This window comes from Coenobita brevimanus, chromosome 27 (assembly GCF_032717465.1).
Source record: "Coenobita brevimanus isolate Jiangsu-jjx chromosome 27, ASM3271746v2, whole genome shotgun sequence".
In the NCBI taxonomy this organism is placed as follows: Eukaryota; Metazoa; Arthropoda; class Malacostraca; order Decapoda; family Coenobitidae; genus Coenobita; species Coenobita brevimanus.
The window spans coordinates 7,810,045-7,834,767 of record NC_136980.1 but is presented as its reverse complement, the minus strand read 5'-3'; the positions used below and the strand labels follow the sequence as shown (position 1 = coordinate 7,834,767).

General features: G+C 44.2%; 1 non-coding gene across 1 annotated transcript; it reads right to left on the bottom strand.

Moving 5' to 3' along the window:
* Nucleotides 1-24,382: 24,382 nt before the first annotated feature.
* Nucleotides 24,383-24,501, bottom strand: LOC145394607 (5S ribosomal RNA). Its single transcript, XR_013896464.1, has one exon. It is a non-coding gene; the product is annotated as a 5S ribosomal RNA (ribosomal RNA).
* Between the last annotated feature and the right edge of the window lie 222 nt (nt 24,502-24,723).

The following is a 24,723-nucleotide window of genomic DNA, read 5'->3' as shown; positions in this document are numbered from 1 at the left end:
CCAGGTCCGTTAGGACTGCAGGCCAACTCTCTACCGATTAAGCCACCGCCTCCCCCATGCTTAGCTCTTGCACGGTTCAGGCAAAATTTTGCACTAGGATGTGGGACATTATTTGAAGGTATTTTTTTACTCTCCAACAAGTTTATTTTCCATGCTTTTTTGTACAGTACTTGTACTCATCAATTTTGTGTGTTTTTATTAGCTTATCTTACAGTATAAACACCAGCAAAGATGGTGGTATACATTTTATACCAATATAAACAAGTTTGGGGGACATATTGAATTTGAAAAAAAAAAAAATTTCTTTGTGAAAGGTGTCAGCCATTACTCTTGCTGTCTCAGAAACTTTTTGAATTCCCGAGAGGGTTAAAAATACTGCAACTGTTATCTTCATTTACTTTTCTGTGGACTTTCGTTGTTTAGGCATTGCATTCTTAGTGTCTAGCATTACACTGGATATTCCCATGCATGTTCCGATGTCTAAATACAGCTGAAAGACCAGAGAACAATGCCAAAATTAGGAGGGGTACTATACATTATAGGTAGGATATTTGTGGATTTTTGGTGTTTATGCATTGTTTTCTTAGCGTCCAGCTACACTGGATATTCCCATGTGTGTTTTGATGTCTAAATACTGCTGAAGGACAGCATAACACTGCCAAAATTAGGAGGAGTACTGTGCATTTCAGTAGTTTTTTGTTTTTAATGCATTGTTTTCTTAGTGTTTAGGATTACACTGCATATTGCAATGTGTGCTCTGATGTCTAAAAACAGCTGAAAGACCTCAGAACACTGCCAATATTAATAGGGGTACTGTACATATAGGTCGGGCATGGGGATAGGTAGAGTATGGGTACAGTAGAGGATATTGCTCCGTATCCGTTCATTGCCCGTATCCGCTCATGCCTTTGGCTCTGTAGTGATGGATAACTGGGGGATTACTGTACTCTATGGACAGTAGTGTCAAAATTCCACACTAACCTACAAGTTTATCATACCCATTGACATATAATTTATATTGTACACGTAAGTACAGTAGTACTTCAGTTTGGCCCATTCTGTGTTATTACATATTTTTTTCCTCTTAACATGTTCCACCATCAGTACAACATACTTGTCATCTGTGGTGTATCCACTGGCCATCCTGCATGTAGTGTAAAGTACAGGCAAACCCTGATTTATGATACCCCTAGTTGCGATACCCCCTAATAGTGATGGGGGTAGAAATACCACCCTACCCCGCCTATCATAGGCTTATCCCCAATTTTGCAATGGGCTTTGATTTTTTTTTTTTTTAAATCAATTATGATGATATTTTAGACTTAAATTTTGTGTTTAGGTTGATTTATAAACTGTTTTAAGACGTGGATGAATGTGTTTCAGTTATACGTGAAGAGAACAGTCATTTGGGGTATGGATTCTTGCCATCAGACGAGGTACAAAACAGTGTGGATAACTAGGCAACAAAGAATATTTCATGTCTAACCATTGAACATCTAACCCATCACAGAATACATAATAATAATCTTAAATAAATATTAATCATTATGAAAGCCTTAAAGTAAATACTGTATTTCATGCACTGATGAAAACTGTGACATCGATAAATCATATGTTTACATTCGGGCTGCATGGTAGGTGGTGGCAACCATCATCCACTCACTTGATGTAGTGCTGCCTACTTTTTCCTTAGCCTTTATCATTCTTTTTCTGTGCCTGCCCTCCTCTCTTCCTATTTCTCCCATCTTTCCTGTCACTTCTTATTGCTTTTCTTTCCTTTACAGGTGGCTTTACACTGAGTGACAAGCCAAATGGTTTCCTGTAAGCCAAGAAACCATTTACAACGCTGGGTGGTAACCATATAACCAAACCATACGTGCTCCCTACGTGTCAAGTGGGTTGGTGGAGGGTTAGTGCCCCTCCCCATAAAACTAACTCAAAGTCAAATGGCCACCCCTTACGGGATTACAGCGTCTGGCAATAGATAAATAGATAGATAGACATTCGGGCTGTTCAAGGAAAAACATTTTGAAAATACAAAGGAATTTCTAAATAATGTTTGGAAAATAAGAGAAGAAAATAAAGGAGCTCAGCAACCAGAACAGTAACAAAAACGACATAAAGACAGGCCGCTGAAAAGGCTATCCCACTCGCATTCCCTGTCAAGAGAATTCTCCGTCACAAGAATTCACACCCTGGATGATTCTTTGTCATTCAAACAGTATTATTTTGCATAAGAGAAGTTATTTAATTGTCCCAGGACGGTCAGATGGTGGAAATGTATACAATGCTGCTGCTTCTTCTCTACCGAGTTTGAATATGAGTCGGAGATCGCGTTCTGCAGTGACCTTGACTGAGTACAAGCGAGATGGGCACTGGTTTTAGACTTAAGTTAGCTTCTTTTACAGATGTTAGGCCATTTACATTGGCTTTTAATTTTTTTTTGGCTCATTTGGGTGGGTTTAGGACTTGAAAGGGGAAGAAACTCAAGGCTCAAAAACACATCCCTATACTTGACATGTCAAATCTACCCCGGGGTACGATCCCCGCCTAGCGATGGGTTTTTACTTAACCAACTGCATCGTTTAACTGGGGTCTGCCTGTATTTACCTATTTGTATTTACCTATTTGTAGTATACAGGAATTGAGCAATGCTCATGTTGTCCTGTCTCCATATCCACATTTATCAAGTCTACCTTTACACACATGAATGTTTTTCTCATGCACCACCTCTTTGTCTAAGTCGTTCCAAATATTTAAGAATATACCTAATTGTGATATACACGGAATGTACTATGCTCGTGGGTTTCCGTCGCTGTTTCTCAATAAGTCGAATTTAACTTTAAACTCGTTTATGTTTTTAGACTGGACGATCTCTTTGTCCAGGCTATTCCATAAGTCTATACTTCTGTAAGGAAAGCTATATTTCTTGATATCCTTCAAACAGCTTGACTTTTTCAATTTCATTCCATGTCCTCTTGTTGCTCTCTTATCCCATACAAACAGATCTTCTTTGTCAATTTTATCTACTCCCACCATGGTCCTGAACACCGCAATCATGTCTCCCCTCTTTCTCCTTTCCTCTAACGAAGGCAAATCCAGTTTTTCCAGCCTCTCTCTGTATGACAGGTCTGTCAGACTGGGGACCATCTTGGTTGCTGTTCTTTGTATTCTCTCAATCTTGTTTATATCTTTCTTTTTGTGTGGGGACCACACTACCGCTGCATATTCTAACCTGGGGCGGATCATGGCCACTATCAATTTTTTCATCATTTCCTCATCCATATAATGAAATGCTACTCTTATGTTAGTCAAGAGCTTATAAGTCTCTCCAACTATCTTGTTAATGTGCTTTTCTGGTGACAAACTATCTTGGACCAGCACTCCCAAATCTTTCTCTTCTCTCCTTTTTGTGATTAATTCATTACCCAAAAAATAATTCAGTGATGGTCTCCTGGTACTTTTACCCATTTCCAATATTTTACATTTCTTTACATTAAATTTCATTTCCCACGTCCGGCTCCAATTGTGTATCCTATCCAAATCCTCCTGCAGTATTTTACAATCCTCCTCAACCTCTATCTTCCTCAAGATCTTTACATCATCAGCAAACAGACTCGCATAACTGTTCACTCCATCTACCATATCATTTACATAAATCAGGAACATTACTGGCGCCAACACTGAGCCTTGAGGGACTCCACTTGTTACTTCCCTCCATCCAGACATCTTTTCCTTTATTACTGTCCTCATTTGTCTGTCTCTCAAAAAGTCTCTCATCCATTCCAGAAGTTTCCCCTTTAGTCCTCCTATATATTCTAGTTTCCACATTAGTCTCTTATGAGGTACCTTGTCAAAGGCCTTCTCTAAGTCTAAGTACACACAATCCACCCAACCATCTCTCTCCTGTACCACATCAATCGCTCTTGAGTAAAAGCTCAACAAGTTTGAAACACATGACCTTCCACTTCTGAATCCAAACTGACTTTCAGCCAAAATATTCATCTCTTCCAGATATTTTATCCATCTGTCTTTCAGGATTCTCTCACACAATTTTGCGACCATGCTGGTTAGAGACACTGGTCTATAATTCAGGGGTTCTTCCCTGTTTCCTCCCTTGTAAATTGGTACCACATTTGCCCTCTTCCATTCTTTTGGCACTTTCCCCTCTTCCAGTGAGCATACAATTAAGCTGTGAATTTTATCCGCCAGTTGTTCTCTGCATTCCTTCAGTACCCAATTAGAAATTCCATCAGGTCCTGGGGCTTTCCTTACATCTTGAGTTTCCAGTAATTTATACACTTCCTGCACCTCCACTTTTATATCTTTCATCACCGGAACATTTCTAATCACTCCCTCCCCTTCCACAAGCTCCTTTTCTTTAGTGAAAACTGACTGGAAACGTTTGTTCATTATTTCTGCTTGCATTGCCGCATCATTAAAGACCTCTCCATCTACTTTCAGCTTGGCGATTCCTTCCTTTTGTTTCAGTTTGCCATTAACAAATCTATAAAACAGTTTGGGTTCATCCTTGCATTTGTCAATTATACCTTTTTCAAAATTCCTTTCTTCTTCCCTACGTATTCTTGTGTATTCGTTTCTTGTTCTTTTATATTCTTCCTTTGTTCTGTCGTTACCTCTCTTTCTCCAATTGTTCCACGCCTTATCTCTCTCTTTTTTGGTTATCATACACCTTCTATTAAACCACTCCTTTTTCCTGTTTTCTTTCCCTCTTGCTCTTGGTACAAATTTTTCCACTCCCAAATTATAGAGGTCTAGAAAGATATCCCACTTCCTCTGTATCTCTCTTGTTTCTCTGAATTTTCTCCAATCCGCATTTTCAAAAAAGTTTCTCAATCCTGTAAAATTTGCTTTGCCAAAGTTGTATCTTCCCTGTCTATGAAGCTCGTCTCTTGGCTCGACGTTTCCTATTAACATCTGGAACTCAATGACCACGTGATCACTTTTTCCCAAAGGACAGAGATATTCCAATGATTCTATTACATCAGGTTCTTTGGTGAACAGTAAATCTAACCTTGCTGGTGTGTCCTCACCTCGAAACCGTGTCTCTTCTTTGACCCACTGCGTCATCACATTATTCATTATTATATTTAATAACATAGTACCCCACGAATCCTCGCCGCCTCCTGAGTACCATTCCTCCCAGTTCACCTCTTTACAATTAAAGTCACCCACCAAAATTATATTATTGCTTTTCTCAATTATTTTTTGCAAATAGCTAGCCATATCTGACAACATCTCATGGTATTCGTCATCCTTCCATGCTCTCGTCTTTGGGGGAACATACACTACCGCCATATCTCTCTTAACATTCTCTCCAGTTTCTAATTTCATATATATCACTTCAGCCCTGCCTTCTCCCATTTCCACAGTATCTACATTTATGTTGTTCTTCACTGCTATCATCACTCCTCCTCCCTTTTTTCTTTTCTGTCTTTTCTCCACAGTTTGTATTTACCATCTCCCAAATGAACATCAATATCTTCTCTTAATTTGGTCTCTACAAAGCACATGACATCAGGTTCATGTTCTCTCAAGAAATCATTAATTTCGATCCTTGTCGATATGAAACCATCAACATTAGTATATATCACCTTCAAATTATTTTTGACATTGTTAATACCCTCTTCTCTCCTACTCTCTGTCCGTACCACTTCCTCAACTTCTGATCTTTCACAACCATCCCCCTAATTTCCTTCACTTCTATTTCCTTAAATACCATTTCCTTACTTTCATATCCAATACTCTCCAAAAAAAAGTATTACGTTCTTCCTCTGTCCTCTTATCATTTTTTTCCTTTACTTCTTCCTTTAATGATTTTAAAGCTTCTCTTTCTTCTTCATTCAGATCTTTTCTTATTATAATATTTTCCATCCCCGCCTCTTTGCTTAATTTCCAGGTCACTTTAAGTATCTCATTTATTACACTTTCTGATGTAAACTTGACTCTCATTGGTCTTGTTTCCCCTTTCTTATAAGGCCCTATCCTCCTTACTTCCTCAATTTCTTTTACCCACTTGTTTCCTTCGGGGTCAATCTTGCCTAATATTCCTCTCACCATGTTCGTGTCTCTCTCGAGTCTTGCGAACCTAACCTTTTCTTCCTCTTCCCTGTTTCCAAATACTATCACACATCTGTTCCTTTCTACAGTTTCTCTCACTATTTTCTCTTTTTTCTTCAGTATTTTCACTACATTTTCTTCCATTTCTTTCTTGTTCATTTCCCTTTCTTCCTGGATGATCTCTCTTAAGCTGACCACTTCTTTCTGTTCTTCCTCTACGTGTGCCCACTTTGCCTTGTGTTCTTCTAGTACATTACTCACCTTCTCCGTTTTATTAGTACTCTCTTCAAGTTTCCTCCTCAGTTCAACATTTTCCCGCTTCAAATTCTTAATCTCTTCATTGGCTGTTTCGTTGGACTGGATTAGACTCTGTATGGTGGTTTCCGTATTTCCTGACACATCCTTTATCACTAGATTCTCTACTTTTTTTTTCGAGTTCACTAATCCTCATAATTAATGTTTTCACTAGGTCCATGACATTAGTATTAGCATCAAATCCTTGAAATTCCATTCCCTCATTGTTTACATTTTCGGCCATCTTTAACGTACCGATCAAGTACCTAAACAGCTGTTACCAATAAGCCACAAACATTCATGTATACTATTGCCAACAAATCTTTACATTTTTGGTAGTCTACCAACTTTCATTATTTTAAATTTAAAGAAAGACCCTAGGAGACAGGACAGACAAAATTCCTGAAACTACTCAAGGTCAGGAGCGATGCCTTGGACGTCCTCTCTCTCCGGCTGTTCGTGTGTGTATGTATCACAAACAGTTCTGCCACATAAAAATTTTGTGAATTTGCTTGGCTGGTCTCAAAAGTGGCAATAATGAGAACTTAGGGGAAATTTAGCAAACAAAATGCTCGATAAAAAGTAAAAATCATATTTTTCCCACAAAATAAGTTTTAAATCCCCTAGAGTTTGTGGAACAACTGCTTATTTGACAAAACTGATTCACAAACTGAATCTGCGCCTTGTAAGGTCCAGGGCAGTTCTATATTTGATGATACATGAAACAGATACAGTACTTAAATCTGATTCCCTATCTGAAACTTCTAGCACTACATATCTTGGGTGAAGCAAGGCATCTGTGGTGTCCACACAAGATGTAAACCTCCTCCTATTCCCTTGCATCCCACTGAGGGAAACCTGACAAGGAACTCTCAACCACTTGGGGCCATCATACTATCTCTATCTATCTATTGCCACACACCTTAATCCCGTAAAGGATGGCCACAAACAAATCGCCTCCATCATATGATGACCATAAATAAGCTGCTGCTTCCCAGTGGTGCACAGGGCTCTTCAAACTGATAGACTGAGGTTTAAGATCAACTACTACCAATACCAATTTGCTTAAACTGTAAAAAATAAAGCTGGAAAAAAATTCACCATCAGCGCTCAGTGCCTGACGGACTTTAGACACAACATTTTTCCTTGTGTCTCCCTCTGTCTGTATTTCCTGCTTCCTAAGATCTCCAGTCTTTCAAACGCAGTGTGTCCAAGCATCTCAAAATGATCGGATCTTGAATTTGGCTCTCTATATATGGCTAGTGAGGGAGTGATCGCCCTCTACCTACACAGATCAAAAACCCTCGGGAGCAGGGGGGTGATTGCTTTCTCAGGCAGAGGAACTCCTTGAGAGTGAAATGGCTGGGAAGCATGCCGGCACGTGACTGGCTACAGCATAGCTGGGTCTTTCGGGTGTGGGCAATCAGGCAAGTTAGCTGCCTAATGCGACTGCAACACAATGGCGAGGAGTTCAGAAAGTTAGCCAAAGAAACCTTGATGGACTCTGAAAGAACAATAATGGCCCCCAGTCCCGTGCAGCCCTTAAATGGGCAGGGGGTGCTAAGAATCTCACGGTTGCCTCAATTACAATCTAATTCCTTTGTTAATGCAAAAAATACAATTAAAATTGGTAACTGGAATGTGAGAACGCTAAATCATGACGGTAAAATCGATGAGTTAGTGAAGGTTTTTCAAAATTACGGACTTGATATTTGTGCTCTGACAGAAACTAGATTAACTGGAGTCGATATGTTGGATTTGGAGGATGGTATACGTTTATTGATATCTGGCCGACAGGACGGAATGCATTATCAGGGAGTAGGATTGTTGCTGGGTTGTAAGGCAAATAAGGCTTTATGTGAGTGGGATCCTATAGATGAGCGATTGTTATACGCACGGTTTAAATCAAATCATGGCAACATCAGTCTGTTTGTGTGTTATGCACCTACTAATGATGCACTCGATGAAAGGAAAGACACATTTTATGAAAAGTTGCAAGAAGGAGTAGGAAGGGTACCTAGACATGATGTTTTGATCTGCATTGGAGACTTTAATGCAGTAATGGGCTGTTCAAATGAGGGATTTGAGGCATGTATGGGTAAGATGGGAGTTGGTAGTAGGATGAGTGAAAACGGAGTGAGGTTTGGAAGCATCTGTCTAGCAAATGACTTAGTCATCGGGGGCACACTCTTTCAGCATTGCAATATACACAAGACAACTTGGGTGTCGCCGTGTGGAAAATATAAAAATCAGATTGATCACATCGCTATCAGTAGGAGGCATAGAAGTTCTCTGCTAGATGTTCATGTTAAACAGGGAGCGGATATTGGTAGTGACCATTAACTCAGCATTGCAAAAATAAGGTTTAAACTTAAAAATCAGAAGAAGGAAAAATCTGGTGTTGGTAGATAAGATATTGTTAAGCTTAGAAGGGAAGGAGAAGAAAAGGAGGAATTCAGATTAGAATGCAGAAATAGGTTTTTGGTGCTGGAAACGTTGGAAGAGGGGGAGAGAAGTGTAGATGAGATGTGGGAAGATGTGAACAAAGTTTTGCATGAGACTGCTGAATGTACGATTGGAAGGAGACATAGATTCAGGAGAAAGAAATGGATATCAGAGGAAATATGGGATATGATAAAAAAGAGAGGTGAGGCTAAATTGAGGAGTGAGATGCAATGCATTGATGAACGAGAGATTGAATTAGCAAGAGCTGCGTACTGGAGTTTGAATTCAGAAGTAAGAAGGTTAGCTAGGAGAGATAAAAGAAGATGTGTGGATGAAAAGGTTGCAGAGACTGAAATCTTAATAAACAAAAATGATGGACAGAGTCAAAGAATAGCACATGAATCGATTAGAGAACTGAGTGGTAATGCAGGTAAACGCAAGGAAATACCAGTTAGAGACAGGGACGGAAATTTATTGACCAAAGATGGAGATATTAAAAATAGATGGAAAGAGCATTTTGAGACAGTTCTTAATAGACCAATACCACCAGAAGAGGATATACCGTCTGCTCAGGAAGATTTAAATATAGAAACAGGAGAGTTGAGGATTGCAGAAGTGGAGAATGCAGTAAAACAGTTAAAGAATAATAAGGCACCAGGGGAGGATGGTTTATTTCCGGAAATGTTTAAAGTGGAGGGGGATGGATTAATAATGATCTTGACCAAGCTATTCAAGAAGATATGGGTGACGGGGTTACTACCATCAGTTTGGAAGAATGGTGTAATTGTTAAAGTTCCGAAGAAGGGAGACCTGAGTGAATGTGGTAATTGGAGGGGAATCTCTTTGTCACCGATAGCTTTGAAAGTTTTCAATAGAGTGTTGTTAAATAGGTTGGAGCCGGTGGTTGAGGGTATTCTGAGGGATGAACAGGCTGGTTTTAGAAAGGGACGTGGTTGCAATGATCAGATCTTTATAGTTAGGCATCTGATGCAGCAAGTTAATGAAATGAGAGTACCGTTAAGTCTTTGTTTTGTTGATTTTGAAAAGGCTTTTGATAGTGTTTTGAGAGAGACTATGGGGAAGATCATGAGACATTATGGAATACCAGAGGAGTTTGTGAGGGTCATTATGAACATGCATGAGGACACATTTTGTAAAGTGATGGCTGATGGTTGTCTGAGTGATTTGTTTGAAGTCAAGTCTGGAGTAATTCAAGGTGGTGTTCTATTGCCTTTACTATTTATATTGGTCATTGATTACATTATGAAACGTGTTGGAACAGAAACCGGTGCAGGTATACTTTGGGGAGAGAACAGGAAACTTTTGGATTTAGATTATGCAGATGATATAGTTTTGATTTGTGATGGGCCAGAAGAGATGCAGAGAGTGTTGGACTGTTTGGTGAGTGAAGGTTGCAAGGTGGGTTTGGTTATTAATTGTGGAAAAACTGAAAAAATTAATATGAATATGGAAAATGCGCAGGAATGTGTAATTGGAGGTATGGTTGTAAAGCAAGTTGATAGGTTTAAATATTTAGGTACTTATTTAGCCAAGGATGGTTCTTTGAACTTTGAATTCGAGGAAAGGTTAAAGAAGGGTAATCAGGCAATGGGAATGCTTAAAAATATTTGGAATAATAACAATTTTTCTGTGCATACAAAAATCAAACTTTATAAGGTAATGGTTAGGAGTATCTTAATTTATGGACACGAGTCTTGGTACAGCACAGTGACTATGGAAAATAAATTCTTGGTGTTTGAAAATAAAGCACTTAGAAGAATATTAGGGGTTAAGTGGTGGGAAAGGATACCAAATAGTAGAATCAGAGAAATAACGGGAGTGTAGCCGATCGATGAATATGTTAGATTCTCACGATGGAAGTGGTTAGGACAAGTGTATAGGAGACAGGGAATAGTACGAGGTACACCAGGGTGGGTGGCACTTGGTAGGAGAGGTAGAGGAAGGCCAAAAGAGACGTGGGTGAGGACAATGAGACGGGAAGCTGGAGATGAGTGTTGGGGAGATCTTGAGGAGTTAGCACAAGATAGGATGTGGTGGTGTGAGTTCATCGAGGCCCTATGCATCCCCGAGGGTGCCACAGGAAATGATTGATTGATTGACAACTGATATGACCTCCTGGTCGAGGGGTTGGATCAAGGCAGTTGTGTTTGGTGGCAGAAACTCGACCCTCACATTAGGATGCGCGTACCTTAGAAGTGGTGAATGTCCAGGGGCATTGTCAAGAAGCAGAAGAATGTTGAACCTTACGTTGTTTTCCTTGCAATAATTTTCCACTTGGGGAATGAACAAATCTTTTAACCAGTCACTGGAAAGCTTGGCAGACATAAACTCCTTCTTTGATGCCATCCAGTGCACATTTAATTTGTCCATATTGTATCCTTTGTAGGTCCTGGGTCTTTTTGCACGATGCACAACTGTAGGTTTCAGGAGACATGTTCCTGACGCATTCATAGCGAGCAGAAGGGTGAATCACTCCTTTATGGCTTTCCTAACACGAACTTTTTCTGACTTGGCAGTGATGAATGTTCAGCGAGGCATTGTTTTCCAGTAAAAATTCGTTTCATCCATATTAAAAATCTGATCGGGAGTGTACATACCTTTCTGGATAATTTTCCTCGGCGATTCTGGGTAATCACGTGCAGCACTCATGTCCCCAATTGCTGCTTCTCCCAATATTTTCACACTTTTCACTTTATGCCGTGACATAAACTTGTCTACCCATCCTTTTGATGCTAGAAACACTGGTGGTTGTTCAACACACATCTCACGAGCCACAGACACATATATTTCCTTGGCAGTCTCCATAATTTCATGTGTTTCAACTGCTAAGTTCCACTTCGCCTGTCTCTCCAGATATCAGTGTAGCAGTTGTTCAGTCTTGAGGAGCAATTGATTTCCACATCGCATAGCCTGAGCACCTGCTTCTGATGGGGCAAGTTTCATATGGGCCTTGATATGGTCACGTTGAAGGTAAATACCACGCACTGTCGATTCATTTATCCCGAATTTCTTTCCCACACTGACTTCTGTTTCTCCCTTGTCTATTAACTTCACTATCTTGAGTTTCTGCGCGTAATTTAAGTTCTTTCGTCTTTTAATTTCCCTTTTAGGTGCTGCCGCATTATGTTGTGCAATGGTAGGAGGATGAGGTCAAGGTGTGTCTGCCTTTGTGCTAGCACTTAAAATGGCTTTTGTCTACACCTGTGACCCACTGGTCACGCTTGTTAAGTCTCAGGGGATCGTTCCCCGGTTCGTGGCCAATCACAGTGCCGTGACGTCACAACTGACGAGCGCGGGAACCAGCCGCTCTGGGTGATGACGCTTTGCACGGGCTTTTTGAAACTTTTTCAATTTTTTCTTTTCCCTTTTTTCGTGATAGCGTGCATTTTGACCGCGATAGACGTGTTTTGGCAGCTTTTTAGGTGCTCGTGATAACATTAAATAGTGATATATATATATATATGTATATATATACGGAAGTATATTGGACATTGTTGGAAGGACACAAGTCAAGAGTGAGAGCAGTGGAAATGAGTTATTTAAGAGGAGCCTGTGGAGTCACGTGGAGAGACAGGCTGACGAATGAGGATATAAAGGAGCGTTGTGGTGTGGATGTGGATGTGATAGGAAGCGTTATGAGGAACACACTGAGGTGGTTTGGCCATGTGGAGAGGATGGAGGGTGAGAGACTGACGAAGAGAGTGTATGTGAGTGAGGTGGAGGGGGGGAGAGGGAGGGGGAGGCCGAGGATGAGATGGAGGGATGGGGTGGAGAGGTATATGAGAGAGCGGCGTGTAAGTTGGGAGCCGGGCAGCGAACGGGCGGGGGACAGGGCGACTTGGAGGCGATTTGTTTGTGGCCACCCCAAACGGGATTGAGGCGTCTGGCAATAGATAGATAGATAGATATATATATATACACTGTGTATATATATATATACACAGTATATATATACAATATATATATATATATATATATATATATATATATATATACATTATATATATACAATATATATATACATATATATATATATATATATATATAGTAATCCCTCTACTATCTGATGTAATAGAGCCAAAGGCATGTCTGGAAAGTGGTCCCGTCCGGAAAGTGGGCTCCAGCCTCCTGGACCTGTACTTATGGACCCTAACCTACCCTCACTCAGAAAAACACCTATACAACTCCCTACTGGACATGCATAGCACCTATTTAAGACCCAATTCACACCATTAAGGGACATAAAAGACTGAAAAAAATGAAAAAAACAAACAGAGAATGAGGTTTTAGAGGTAAGTTTATACAATATTAAACATTCTGGGTACTTACAACAAGTCCCTGGCTCCTGGACTGGTACTTATGGACCCTTACCTAACCTAACTCAGAAAAACACCTCAATACTGCACATGCATAGCACCTAAGACCCTATTCAAACCAAGAAGGGACGTAAAAGAGTGAAATAAGGTTTTAGAGGTATGGAAAATACAGTACAAGATGAAACATTCTGGGTACTTACAACAAGTCCCTGGCCATCTCGATGAATAACCCGCCTCCACTTAGACTCTGACAGTAAAAAGGAGTGCCTAAAGCACCTGCAGTACACTGTACATGAAGTCTTGCACTGAACTTAGTCATTTGCACTCAGAATTCCATTCTCTTAACACTGTGCACTCTAGTCTTACTTGCGCTCCATTGCACCTTAATGAAATAAGTGTTGCACTCTGCACTTTAAGTCTGCACTCAGAAATAAATTTTCTTAACACTACACACTCTAGTCTAATTTGCACTCCACTGAAAGTCAATGAAATCAGTGTTGCACTCTGCATTTAAGTCTTTGCACTCAGAATTCTAATTTTTTAACACTACATACCGTCTTTTTTCACTGCACAACACTGTAAAATCCTGTGTGGTCCAGTGGCAAGTTCTTGCTGTTTATTCATTGTCAGAGTCTGAGAGTAGCTGATGCAAGTGGCCTAGGGGCACGTCGCTGGGACATGGTGATGGACTACCCACTGCAGATGACTCTGAAGAAAGGCGCAAACTTACGTCCAGTGGTGACTCCACCGTGGCTGATGTCCTGGGTTGTGGCTCAGAGGATGAGGGCCTGTCTTGGGGAGGCAATGGTGTGGAGCCAGGGCTGGGCACAGCGGGGGTCATGGGTCTGAAAAAACTGTCAATGGTTGATTGACACAAGGAACGACAATTTTGGCAATTAATGATACGCTGCCTGAAAGCGCGCATTTCCTCCACAAGTCCCAAGGGCCCCATCTTCATGTCGCAGTCCGGGTGTTCCAGGTAGTCAAGATCGAACTCTACGTGTTCCTGGAGTGCGCTTAGCTTGGGGATGGCTGGAGTTGTGTCACGCTGAAAGGAGTCCGCATCATCGTCACCGTCCTCGTCGGATTCTTCAAGCTGGCTACTGACACCTGCAACTGAAGATGTGATCTCGATATCAGACATGGTCTGATACCAGGATAGCCCTCATCGTCATCCAACCACTCATGCACTTCGACCACATCAATATCGTCGCCATGCGCACGTAGACATGCATGGAAGTCATCCACGTCAAAACCTAGGAAATCGTGCTCCACATCCGTTCCGAGAAGAAAAACGACACCAACCATTTTCTAAAGTCTTGACAGGGACTTCCTTCCATGCACTGGCCCAGTTGTAGACAGCAGACTTGATGTTGTAGCGGTGAAGGTTTTCCAAAGTCCGCTGGCCTCGCGTGTCCCGTCCCTCCCTGTGGTCGTCCTCGTCCTTGAGAACAACCATCTCTACATCCAGGAACTTCCTTCGGTACAGCTTCTTTGTTGCCACGATCACTCCTTAGTCCATTGGTTGGATGAGAGCAGTCGTATTAGGTGGCATAAACATCCACCTAATGTGCTCATTCTCAGCCATTAAGTCCTCGTCGCACGGATGGGCAGGTGCATCATCAAGGAGAAGGAGGGCCTTTACCTGGTCGCGTGGGATTCCCAGTGTCTTCGTCTGGTAATTGATGACCTCCTTGACGAAATGGTGGTGGAACCAGTCTTTGAAGATCTGGGCAGTGAACCATGCCTTCAAAGAATGGTACCAAACGACAGGAAGGACATCAATCACCCCATGAAGACACCGAGGCTGCTTTGCATGGCCAACAATAACGGGCTTAAGCCGGTGCATGCCGTAAGCATTGGCACAACACAAAGCAGATATGATGCTTGCAGAGCTTGCGGCCAGATACCCGCTTCTCCGTCTCCTTGGCTAGAGTGTTCATTAGCAAAGAGCGATAGAATAAACCAGTTTCATCAGCGTTGTAGACTTGATCGAGAGTGAGGCCCTCTCTGTTGATCAAGCCCTTCACCTTGTGCCGAAACTCCTCTACTCCATCCTCGTTGGCGTCCAAAAGTTCGCCATGAGACTTACGGCTGGTAAGGCCATGTCGTAACTTGAAAGCGAAGAGCCAACCCTAGGATGCCTTGAAGTCTGGGGCGTCGTAAAGCCTTGCGAACTTCTCAGCAGCAGCCTTCAGCTACATGCCACGCACCAGCAGCACGTTGCTGTCGATACCAAATCAACATAAAGCAGTCGACTTCAGCATACCAGGGAGTAAACATCATCTTCCTCTCCATGTTGCGTTTGTTCTTCGACGAGAAGTCAGCCGTGTACTGCATGAGTTTGTCGCGGGATCTCTTGATATCAAACAAAGTAGATCAGGCCAGGTTGAATTCACGGAGGATGCGTGAGGTTGACCATCCCGCGTCCACCTTGTCCAATATCTCCCTCTTCTTCTCCAGAGTCAAAACCACTCTCTTCCTCTTCTCAGCTGGGTGGGGCCATCATCACACACACAAAGAAGCAGGAGAGCCTGCAGCAGGTAGGGCACCACCACAAAAGCGAGCACGTGGGCGGTCATGATAACGAGCATGCACACACAACAGGCGGGCGGTAAGTGGGGAGGATGCAGGGGCGCTCTAGCGGACAGTGGCAGAACTACGCACCAAAACACAGCTGGTCTGTGCCGTGCTCACCGAGTTCAAATTACGGGGGAAAAAAGTCGGATTTTTTTCAATTTTTTTGCGATTTTTGGGCAATTTTGGGAATACTGAATCCTGGGACCAAAATGTCCGGTAAGTGGGGTGTCCGGAAAGTGGGCGTCCGGATAGTACGGGGATTAATGTACATACTGTATATATATATATATGAAACAGCCGCCCGGCGGAGCGAGCCCGACATCACCACCCCAGGAGGAGGGCATAGGGAGGTAACCCCCACTCCACAAGGAGACAATGGGGAGGTATTTCCACGCTCCGAGTGGAAAGGACACACATCCCCCGTGACCCGACGCCCCTCTTCCACGCAGCCGGACCACCAGGCAGTGTTCAGTGTGAATGCATTACACTAAGACGGAGCATGCACTCGCCAGAATTGGGGTGGGACTTAAAGTAGCCAAGTCCCAAGTAGGCCCTTGGATGCAGTGTCCACCGGATCTGCCTCTAAAAGAGGAGGGGACTCCACTGGAGCCTTCAAGTCCTACTTTACCCCAGGAGAGCAGTGGTATAGTAGTATCCACCAGATCTACTGTGGGAGAAGTGACCACCGGTTCTCCTCCTCCTGCCACCCACCTCCGGGAGCCAGCACGTCGGCACATCTACTGTGGGAGGAGTGACCACCGGTTCTCCTCCTTCTGCCACCCACCTCCGGGAGCCAGCACGTCGGCACATCTCTCAGACGACCTTTGCTGGTACACCCCAAGAGGGCGGCTGGCCCAGTGGTAACATCCACCGGATCTACCATCAGGGGGGGCAGACCACCAGTCGTCCCCCAGCCACGCCATTCCCTGATGGCAGGAGGGCAATGTCCACTGGGCCCATGGTGCCCACCAAAAGACCCCACAGGCCTTCCCCTCTGGTTGTTCCCGGGATGGGAGGTTGCCTGAAGGAGTTTCCACCAGATCTCCTTTGGCAGCTACCGCAGGCAGAAGCCTAGGCAGTATCCACCAGATCCGCCTGGCCTAAGGGGCATCCTCCGGACCTCCCTCTCGTGCCCCAGCACGGAGTTTGGGCAGGGACCATCAGGCCCACCAAGCAGGGGAACAGACCACCGGTTGTTCCCCCTCCGTGACTCTGGAGGTTCCCTTCGAGGGCAACGCCTCTAGCTTAGCTTGCCCCTCCTATGGCAGAGCAAGACGCCCCTCTCACCTCCCCTACTGTACAGAGAGTGGAGACTGCTCCCCCACAGGTACCCCGCAAGAGACCAGACAGGGCGAGACCGCTCCGAGGCCAGGCATCTTGTCGTTGTGGCATCACCCTCATTGCCTACAGCCACTGACAGACTCCCCCAGAGTGAGCGGCTGCAGACCACCCCTGACGGCCTCCTCCCCTAGGCGAGACCACAGTCCCAGGGGCCAGCGAGCCGCCCCTGACACCCACAGCAGGTGCTGGACTTCCCTCAGTGCAGGTGGCTGCAGTCCTCCCCTGACGGCCGCCTCCCCTAGGCATGACCGCAGCTCCAGGGAGGCGACAATAGTCTCACGGCCGACCCTCAGCCCCGACCAGGTCAGGTCCGTCCCTAGGATGCCCACCACAACTAAGGGCAGGAGCCGTGCTGCATGCCTCCTGGCCCTATTTGGCTCTAGTCCCGACGGCCACCACTCTCCCAGGGTCCCCACCAGGAAAGGGCTGCCCACCACTCCACCCTTCAGCTCCACCCAGACTCTGGCGACACAGACAGCGACTCCCATTGCGAACGCATCCCTGATGGCCCTCCCCCTACTCCCAGCCTCCACCTGCGGCTGCCAGTGTAGTGGGCCCAGGCACACCCTTACTGCCACTCACCGCACACCCGTAGAGAGTAAAATTGCTCTGCACTGTGTATATGCCCCCTGTCAGTGTCCTCCCCTCCCCCCTCTTGTGTTAGTATACGCTTCTGTGAAAAGTGTTCCCCCCCTCCCCATTACCCTAAGTGATATCCAGGCCCCAGCGTGTACTAAATCGTGACCCCAGGGGAGAGTCTATGTTGAGTGCTATCATTGGTACAGCGAAACCAGTCCCAGCCGTCCCACTTGTGTTCCCCGCCCTCCCCCATGTGCAATACACAATTAACTCAGCTGATGCACAACTGTTGTGTCCCTACCTCGTAGGCTACTGTGTGTAATATACCATATTCCATGGTGATATTCCGTTTATGTCACGCAAGTGTACTGGGAGTAATATTCTGATGCGTTCATGTCACACGAGAGGACTGTGAAATAGTGCCATCTTCCGTCCATGTTGCGCAAGTGTATCATGAGTGATATACCCTGACACAAATGTCACGCGAGTGTATTATAAGGCAGCGTATATCCCATCTATGTCACGCGAGTGTATTATGAGCGATATAACATTGCGTTCATGTCACGCGAGTGTATTATAAGGCGGCGTATATCCCGTCTGTGTCACGCGAGTGTATTATGAGTGACATAACATTGCGTTCATGTTAAGCAAGTGCATCCTAAAGTAACGTATGTCCTGTCCATGTCATGTGAGCATACTGTGAGAGATACCCTGTTGCGTTCATGTCACGCGAGTGTATACTCGTGTGACATGAACACAAGTGAGGTAATGTCCCTGTCCATGTCACGCGTATGTGTTCATAGCGAGATAGCCTGTGCCAAAGGCCCAATTGAACCCCAATCCCTGAAAGAGTTCCAAGAAGACCTACCTAGCAGCCTATAAGTGCCCTCTGTGTATTGTATCATGGTGTATAGTTAATGTACGTGTGACCCATATTGCTCTGTACTGATTAATATATTTGTACTGTGTAGGATTCTTCATGTACTTCTGTGTTTATCGCTGTCTGTGTTTTTGTACTTTGTTCATTGTTAAATACACGTGCAGATTTGATCAGTTTATGTTTGAGCCTCACCTCCTTGTCTGCATACTCTGGCCCGGTCAAGAACAAAGAACCCAGGGCCCGCACTGTATCTGAACCCAAGGAGTCGGGGACAGAATACGCTGCATAACAATATATATACAGTATATATATACACCTATAGATACAAATATATATACTGTATATTTATATATACGTATACAGTATACATACAGTCGAGCCGCATAAAACGCGTGTTTGTAAGCTACACTTTTCTAATCCACAGCATGGTTCCTGCTCAGAACCAAAATTAGCAGAAACCACAGTTATATGCTTAAAGTGCAGACTTTCGGCACCACAGACATACATTTCCATTGAGATTTCCATGGCACATGTCTGTTCCGCAAACCACGGCCATCAGCCATTCACAGGCAAGCATGATGAGAAATGTGAAGCCAATCATAACCCTTCTCTGGTGGCAAGTGTACGCACTACTTCCCTCCATTGTTTATTCCCAGACCACCCACTGCAAGAGTGGCCACGAGCACGATTTCTGAGGACTACTTGCCCCCCCCCCCTTTTTTTTTTGTTCCCTTGCCCATCCAATATAATACAATGCCAGACCACAAGCAACCTAAGTGCTAACCTCTGAGAGAAATGAGGAAAGGTGTAATGAGTTTGTGGCCTGTATGGAAAAAGCGGTGGTGTTTTACATGGAAATGCATAACAGGCGTGTTAAGTGTCACCAGGAGCTGATTACCTGCTACTTTGCCCGGGAAGGGGCACAACCTGAGCCACTGCCTGGTCCTTCGCACCCGACGACATGGAGACAGATGAGAACAATGATGACACCGCTTCAGTTATCTCTGCAGCGGACTTTGAGGGGTTCCTGAGGGAGGCAGAGGTGGAAGAAAAGGGGCTGAGACAGCAGCAGCATGAAGCACCACCACACTCGCCTCATGCTGAGAAGCCCAAGTTTGCCTCTAGCCTTGGAACCCCCACCCACACCCCTTCAACTTAAGCATTGTCATCAGCCAGAGTCAGGTAAGACACATAAATATTGTTATTTAGAGTTTAATATTCTATATTCTCTTCCCAGTAATACATGCATTGAAGGTAGGGTGATATGTGGCAACTTGGCCGAAAGGCCAGAACCATAAGTAATTTTTCCAATAAATTATGTTATTTATAATTTATGCTGCTTGAGGAGGTAGAGTGTTTTAAGTATTTAGGGTCACATGTTGTTGTGGATGGAAGAATAGATGCAGAAGTGAAGTTTAGAATGAATGAAGTAGGCAAGGTGCTGGGAGGAATGAAAAAAGTGTTTAGATGTCGTTCACTTAGAATGGATGTTATGAGAAGGCTGTATGAGGGTGTTGTGGTACCGACTGCGTTATATGGGACTGAAACATGGACTATGGGTGTAGCACAAAGGAAAAGTTTGAATGTAGTGGAGATGAGGTGTCTGAGGAGTATGTGTGGAGTGATGCGTATGGATCGAGTGAGAAATGATGAAGTGTGAAGGAGAACAGGAGTTGTTCCGGAGATGGCTGATCAAGTTGAGCAGAGGGTGTTGCGATGGTCTAGGCATATGGAGAGAATGGATAATGAGCGATTGGTGAAAAAGATAACTAAATATGATGTGAGGGGTGTAAGGCTGAGAGGGAGACCACGAACAGGATGGACGGACAGTGTGAAGAGAGCGTTGGATGAGAGAGCGTTGGATGTGAGAGGGATGTCTGTTGAGCAAGGAAGAGTGGTTGTGCGTGACAGAAATAAATGGAGAGAAATTGCAAATGAATAAATGAAGACGCAGCCCTGAGGGGATATTCTCCCGCATTTGGTCTGATCAGCTAATCAGATCAGGTGTGGGTAAGGGGATGAGTCTATTATGATGTGGCAGGGGTAAACCAGCTCTGCTGTCGGGCCCTGCTGCGGATGTCACTGATTGCACTGCACAGTTGACCCTCATGCTGTGTGGTGCGGTGAGGATCTGTCCCTTCTCCCTTTTGGGGCTAAGATGCGAATGAATGTGTTTGAATGGATGAGTAAATTGGGAGTGTGTCGTCCTGTCTCGGCTACCTCCCTTTCCTTGGGGGAAGCAGCCTATGTGTATAGATAGATAGATAGAAAGACAATCTAAAGCATGGGACTGGTCCAGAACACGGATCAAGAGACTCAACTGTATACACAGTACATACAGTATATATATATATATATATATATATATATATGTATATATATACAGTAATCGGTCTAACATCCGGACGCTCAATAACCGAACATCCCCACTACCGAGACATAATCGTCCTGGGATTTAAAAAAAAAAAAAAAAAAAAAAAAAAAAAAAAAAAATCTCCCATCCGTAATTTGAACTTACCGCGCGTGCCGCGGGAGAGCATTGTTTTGGCGCGTCATTCCTCTGACGTCAGATAGAGCGCCGCTGCATCCTCCCCACTTTCCGCCTGTCTCTCACTGCGAGTGCACGCTCGTCATAATGGCTGCCCACGTGATCGCTTTTGTGGTGGTGCCCTACCTGCTGCAGGGCCTCCTGCTGCTCTCGGGCCTCCTCTTAGTGTGTGAGGATGGCCCCGCCACCTGAGAAAAGGAAGAGAGTGGTGTTGACTCTGGAGAAGAAGAGGGAGATATTGGAGAAAGTAGATGCGGGGTGGTCTTCTTCCCGCATTCTTCGCGAGTTTAACCTGGCCCGATCTACTTTGTTCGATATCAAGAGGTCCCGAGACAAACTCATGCAGTACACGGCTAACTTCTCGTCGAGAAGCAAACGCAACGTGGAAAGGAAAGTTGTTTACCCCCAAGTTTGCAGAAATTGACCGATCCACATTGATTTGGTATCGACAACAACGTGCTGCTGGTGTGATGGTACGTGGAACGGAGCTGAAGGCTGCTGCTGAGAAGTTCGCCAGGCTTCACAACGCCCTAGACTTCAAGGCTTCCGAGGGTTGGCTCTTCGCGTTCAAGTTGCGACATGGCCTTACCAACCGTAAAGCACATGGCGAAGCATTGGACGCTAACAAGGATGGAGTTGATGAGTTTCGGCACAAGGTGAAAAGCTTGATCGACAGGGAGGGCCTAACTCTCGGTCAAGTCTACAACGCTGACAAAACTGGCCTATTCTATCGCTCGCTGCCAACGAACACTCTAGCCGAGGAGACGGAGAAGCGTGTACCTGGCTGCAAGCTTTCCAAGGAACGGATATCTGCTTTGTGTTGTGCCAGTGCTAACGGCATGCACCGGCTTCAGCCCGTTGTTGTTGGCCGCGCAAAGCAGCCTCGGTGCCTTCGTGGGGTGATGGATGTCCTTCCTGTCGTCTGGTACCATTCTTTGAAGGCATGGTTCACAGCTGTGATCTTCAAAGACTGGTTTCACCGTCACTTCATCAAGGAGGTCATCCATTACCAGACGAAGACACTGGGAATCCCGCGCGACCAGGTAAAGGCCCTCCTTCTACTCGACAATACACCTGCCCACCCGTGCGACAAGGACTTGGTTGCCGAAAATGGCCGTATTAGGTGCATGTTTCTGCCACCTAATACGACTGCTCTCATCCAACCAATGGACCAAGGAGTGATCGTGGCAACAAAGCGCCTATACCGTCAGAAGTTCCTGGACGAGGTGATGGTCGTTCTCGAGGACGAGGACGAGCGCAGGGAGGGACGGGACACACGAGGCAAGCGGACTTCGGAAAACTTTCGCCGCTACAACATCAAGTCTGCGCTGTAAAACTGGGCTAGTGCATGGAAGAAAGTCTCGTCTGCTTCTCGGAACGGATGTGGAGTACGATTTTCTAGGGTTTGACGTGGATGACTTCCATGCACAGCTACGTACGCACAGTGACGATGTAGATGTGGACGATGTTCGTGAGTGGTTGGATGACGAAGAAGGTGATCCTGGGTATCAGACGTTGTCTGATATCAAGATCGCGTCTTCGGTTGCAGGTGTCAGTACCGAATTTGAAGATTCCGACGCTGAAGGCGACGATGATGCGGACTCCTCTCAGCAGGACACTACTCCAGCCATCCCCAAGCTAAGCGCACTCCGGGAACATCTAGAGTTCGTCCTTGACTACCTGGAACACCCGGACTGCGACAGGGAGATGGGGCCCTTGGGACTCGTGGAGGAAGTGCGTGCTTTCAGGCAGCACATCATCAATCGTCAGAATCGTCGGTCATTGCGTCAATCAACCATTGACAGTTTTTTCAGGCCCATGACCCCCGCTGTGCCCAGCCCTGGCTCCACTCCGTTGCCTCCCCAAGACAGGCCCTCATGCTTTGAGCCACAGCCCAGCACATCAGCCATGGTGGAGTCACCGCTCGACGTGAGTTTGCGGCTGTCTTCAGAGTCCTCTGCAGTGGGTATGCCATCACCACGACCCAGCGATGCACCCCTAGGTCGCCTGCCAGTGATACTCTCGGACTCTGACAGTGAATAAACAGCAAGAACTTCTCCACTAGACCACATGGGAATTTTGAGTGTTGTGCAGTGAAAAAAACAGTGTGTTGTGTTAAGGATTTAAAGTTGTGAGAGAAAAGACTCTAGAAAAAAAATTTAACGTAAACAGACTTGTTTGTTTTGGCTTTGGAAAATGAAAAGAATGGGAAAAGTTAAAGTGCAACACTTAGTAAGTTACAATGGAGCATTATTTAGACAAAAGTGCACATTGTGAAGAGAACGGACTTCTGTGTGTTACTAAATTCAGTGCAAGACTTCAGGAACAGTGTACTGCAGGTGCTTCAGGAAATCGTTCTTACTGTCAAAGTCTGAGAGGAGGCGGTTATTCATCGAGGTGGCCAGGGACTTGCTGTAAGTAGCCAGAATGTTTCATACTGTATTTTTTTCCATACTATACTTACCTCATTTCATTCTTTAATGTCCTTTATTGGTGTGAATAGGGTGTTAGTAGCTATGCATGTGCAGTAGGAATGTGTTTTTCTGAGTTAGGCTAGGTTAGGGTCCATAAGTACCAGAAAGTTTATTAATGTATGAACATACTTCTAAACCCTCATTTTATGTTTCTTTTGCATTTATTTCAGTCATTTATGTGCCTTATTGGTGTGATTTGGGTCTTAAATAGGTGCTATGCATGTCCAGAGGGAGTTGTATAGGTGTTTCTCTGAGTTAGGGTCCATAAGTACAAGTCCATAAGCTGGGGCCCAATATCTGGACAAAACCAATAACCGGACCTACCTATGGCTCTATTACGTCGGATATTGGAGTGATTACTGTATATATATATATATATATATATATATATGTATATGTATACAGGATATATATATATATATATATATATATATATATATATATATATATATATATATATATATATATATATATATATATATATATATATATATATATATATATAGAGTAAAATCTCAAATTTCGACAGTTTAGAATTCGATGAATCAAATTTCGATGCATTTTTTCAAGTGGTCTGCCTACCTCACGTTTTGACGGAAAGTCGTGCATTTCGATGCTCTCAGGCAGGGATGGAAATTCTCGGATCCGAGGTTATCGTACATCGTGGCCAAAATTATAGTATTCTCGCTAAGATTATCATTCATTCATCATCGTTGCCAGACGCCATGTATCCCAAACGGGGTGGCCAAGGGCTTAGAGTTAATTGTTTTAGAGGGAGGGGCACTAATCCTCCACCAACCCTACTTGACACGTAGGGAGAACGAGCCAACAGCATCTGGTGTTCCCAGGCAGTCACCCATCCAAGTACTAACCAGACCCAATGTTGTTTAACTTCGCTGATCGGACGGGAAGCGGTGTACTCAATGTGGTATGGCCGTTGGCTTATACAACCATTTATTTTATAATAATTAAGCACATTTCTGCCATTTAGTGCTTAAATACCACTATTATAATTTATCTCCACATAATGAAAACATAAATTGTATTAGCTTAATAACCATCCAAGAGGGTGAGGAGGAAGATGTCGACACTGCAGATGTCCAGATACTCGAGGATGATTTTGATTTTAAGGGGTTTGGGTTGGATACCTCCACAGAGAAGGCT